Genomic DNA, 4659 nt, shown 5'->3' with positions numbered 1-4659 from the left:
TCATAGACAATATATCTTCTTTATAGATGAGAGGAATGGTGAAGATTTCAAATCATTAATTGTGCAAGTACACTAATATAGAAATTATTAGCAAAATATAGAAAGAAGCAATTAAGGCAAAAACTAAATTTGTCAATAAAAGTATTACTACCTAAAGTTTGATTCTTAAAAATGTAAGCTTAATTGGATACAAATGCAGTTAAAGTTTAATACCTAAAGATATAAAGTCTTTTGGATATAAATGATATTTGAAGTCATAAAAACCATTTGATACCAATGAGTTATTATACAAAAGTAAAATTGAGATAAACGAAAGTTATAGCATAAGGTTTTTTGAGCATACCTCACATCAATTCTAATAATGATTCAATCATATAATTGATAATTCCCAAAGGATTTGATATATACTTTATGATATCGTGACAACATATTTTCATATTTTCATAAATATGTTAAAATCCTCAAAGGATTTAAAAATGCTTGAAGCAACCAATTCCTTGAAGAGTTAAGATGTTTACAGCAAATAATTATTTGAATTTAAAATACATGATGCAACCAATTCCTTGAAGGATTAAAATGCTTGAAGCAATATTGATTGAAAAATCAGATATCACATTCTAGATCAAGTCATGATGATCATCTACTTAATCAAATTATGTTATTGTATAGATTAAAGGGAGGTTTTTTATTGTTGCAATCTCATTGGAAGTCCTTAAGAGTTTATAAGAATAGTTCATTATTGAACGAAATAATTTAGAATGAATGATCTTGACAAACCAAAATTTTGTGTTGACCTATGGATTGAGTGTTTTTAAGTGGATTGTTAGTCTATCAATTGACATATATGATGAAAATCTTGAAGTTCTTTCATATGGATAAATCATGCACATTTAATCCCTTATGGTTTTTTGTTTACTTGAAGTAAGCAAAGATAAGTTTCATCTAAAAGAAGAAATAAAGAACCACTTGATCTAAAAATACCATATCTTATTGCAATTACAACATGCATCACATTACTATATGTGTGTGTGTGTATGTATGTATATATATATATATATATAACTAAAGGATTAACAAATATTTAGAATTGGCATTGATATAATAGAATACAAGTCATGGATTGACATAATTTGCCCACATCACTTGAACAATTTGATTTGTAAAAGTGCTATACCAATTGCAATCTCATGATAAATCAATTGAGTGACTTGTGTTATCTTGTAATGCCCTAAACCCAATTTAGGGGTAAAATTGAAATTTAGAAATTAATAATTAGTTAAAGTAATTTAATAAGGGTAAAAAGGTCTTTTTCGTATTTAAAATTCCTAGATATAAATTAGATTTTTCATATCTCCTCTATTCAAAAAACCCTTTTACACAACGATCAGAAAGATCAGATAACATAGAGCTAAAGGTTTGGAGGTTTAGGGTTTGAAGATCAACTTTTTAGGTAAGATTTTAATCCTTAAATTAATATTTTATATTCGTTCATTAGTTTTAAAAACTTAAGATATTCTTTGTTCTAGATTAGGGTTTGTTAAATTAATTTTTAGATAAAAAAACTGGAACTTTATGAGTGTGAATTAATTTGTGATGAAAATAGGAAAATTTAGAAATATTTTATTAAATAGAAAACAAAATCAATGGAAGAAAATAAATTTTAGATTTAGAAAATAAATAAATCATTTGTATAGGCTTTAGATTTGAAAAAAATAAAATAAAATAAAAAATTGGAGTACGCGTGTGTTGCCAAGGTGTTGACTTAGGCATTGGAAAAGATTGTATATGAAAATATATTTTATAATAATAAATAATGAGAAGAAACATGAAGCTTACTGTTTTATTCTTAGGGCTTTGTGTGTACAATGAAGATAGGTAGGTAATGGGTTGGTTATATATTGAATTTGAAAATTAATAAAAATATAATATTTAGTTTTAAGCTAACAAAGGAAATATTAATAATAATAATAGTTTCCTATATAGGTTTTAATTTAAGTTAAGTATATAAAGAAATAAATAGTGAGGGTAAGATTAGGAAAGAAAATGAATTTTATAATATTTTGAAAACTCACTAAATTAATTTATTATTGTTTAGTAAGTTGAAAAATAATATTGGGTAGTAATAATATTAGCATGAGAAATTAATTAGAATCCCCAATACTAAATAAAATATTTTTAGGATTTTCAAATTTATATGTTTGGATAAATAATCAATAATCAATATTGTGTATGATATTATGTTAGGTGAGGAGGAAATTCTTCAGAGTTAAATACTTTAAGATTTTGAGTGCTTTTTCAAGGTAAGAGAAATTAATGTAGATTTTTATAAAAGAAAATAATTTTCTTTTTATGTTGTATTTTGAAATGTGTAAAAATATTATTTTATCTTTTCGCATGGATCAAATATGTGTTTTGTATGAAAAGTATATTTGAGAATTTTCTTTGTTTATGAAAAGAGAAAAATTGAGGAGATATGATATTTTGTTTTGTAAGTTTGAATTAATGAAATAAAGTGTTTGACTCTAGATTATATGACCCTAGTCAACGGGTTATAATAGTTGACTTTATGGCCCTAATCAACAGGTTATAATAGTTGATATTATATGGGCCTAGTCAACGGGTTATAATAGTTGACCTTATGGCCCTAGTCAACGAGTTATAATTGTTGACATTTGGATTTGTTCACCTTAAATGGAACAAATTTGAAACTAGCCACTCATTTGTGAAGTCCCACCTAATTGGGCATCATTTGTTATTTGATAACTAGAGCAAAGATATTTTGAATGTATTTGATTTGGTTTTGATGAGAAATTGTTTTGAAATGGATATGAGAAAGTTTTGTTGAAAAGTTTGAATGTATTAGTATTTTGAACTCAAAAGTTTTTATGAAAATGAGTATATGTTATATCTCTTATTTGCAAGCACGATTGAAAATGTTTGATCCATGAAACTACATTGATGTTCCTTATTGAGCTTTAAGCTCATGCCCCTTTGTTGATAATTTTTTAGGTACTTTTAGTTCGGGTGAGGAGTGATGGCTAGGCTTGGGAATTTTTCTTTGTTAGGATTATGGTTCAAACTTTATTTTTGGACATTGCTTAGATGTTAAAATTTAATTCTCATTTAAATTATTTGAATTTGGAGTTATTTGGACAATAACACTCTAGTTGATGTGTTAGTTTTTTAAAGTTGATACTTGGAGATTTTAGAATTTTGTCCTACTACTCTAAACAGGAATTTGGTAATTGGTAAATTTCCTATTACAATACGAATGTTTGTATTGTTTCCACTTTGAGCCTATGGGTTTGAGGTGTGAAATGACCGTCATGCCCTTGGAGTGGATTTTGGGGTGTGATAGAGTGGTATCAGAGCACTAGCTAGGTTTTGATCTTGTTGGGAACATGTTTTAGTTTACCTTGGGGATAGATGAGTGATGCATTAGTTTAAGTTTCAGTTTTGTCTTGTATACATTCCTATTCTTACTTATGAATCTAAATTGTCTAATTGGATTTCTAGTGACTAATTTAGTTATACCTAATGCTTTATAGGACAACATGCCACCAAGAAGACCAACACCTTCCCAAAACAGTCAGGCTAATAATGATGTACCTCCTCCACTTGAGGGTTTGCCTCCCATGAATGCAGAAGGGCTTTATAGGCATCTTGAGACTTTAGCTGGTTTGGTTGAGTGTTAGGCTAGAGCTATTGAGACTTAAACTCTTGGAAAACCCTCATCTTCTAGGGGTAGCTCTTTTGATGACTTTAAGAAGTTAGGTCCTCCTTACTTTTCTGGTACTTCAGACCCAACGAAAGTAGAAGCTTGGATTCTTAAGATAGAGAAATTCTTTAATGTTATAGATTGCTTTGAGGAGCAAAAGGCCTCTTATACAACATTTATGTTAGATTAAGAAGCAAATCATTGATGGCGTATGACTAAGAGGCTTTTAGAGGATCAGGGACCTATAGTTTGGGGACAGTTTATGGAGGCATTTTACAAAAAGTACTTCCTCAATAGTGTTAAACAACAAAAAGTAGGAGAGTTTGTTCGTTTGGATCATGGGGATATGACGGTGGCCCAGTATGAGGCTAAATTTACAGAGTTGTCATGTTTTGCTCCACAATTGATTGCTATAGAGGAGGAAATGGCATTAAAGTTTCAGGATGGATTGAAACCCTATCTAAAGAACAAAATATCTATTTTGAAGCTTAGTGTCTATTCAGAGGTTGTAGATAGAGCCCTTATAGCCAAAAAGGATAATAAGGAGCTTCAACAATGCAGAGAACAACAAAGGAAGAGGAGTAGGAGTGATAGTGCCCATGATAACTAAGAATAAAAAAGGTTCGTTTCAATTGAGAGCCACATTAAAAGAGAAGTAGTGCAAAATTTAGATGTGACTTGTTCTATTTGTGGTAAGAAACATTGGGGTAAACCTTGCTATAAAGAGTTTGGATCTTGCTTTGGTTGTGGGAAGCATGGACACATGATTCGAGATTGTCCAGAGAATAAGAATTTAATAATTGGGAAGCTTAAGGAGGAGAATAAGGAGGATAAACAGAAACCTAGAGTCCAAGGGCGGATGTTTGCTATGACTCATCAAGATGTCAAGCCACTTCTGATGTGGCGTCAGGTACTATTTGAATTTACACTTTATTGCTAGA

The sequence above is a fragment of the Vitis riparia genome, unplaced genomic scaffold (assembly GCF_004353265.1).
Source record: "Vitis riparia cultivar Riparia Gloire de Montpellier isolate 1030 unplaced genomic scaffold, EGFV_Vit.rip_1.0 scaffold683_pilon_pilon, whole genome shotgun sequence".
NCBI lineage: Eukaryota > Viridiplantae > Streptophyta > Magnoliopsida > Vitales > Vitaceae > Vitis > Vitis riparia.
The sequence above is the reverse complement of the archived record's forward strand: the minus strand, read 5'-3'. Positions refer to the sequence as shown.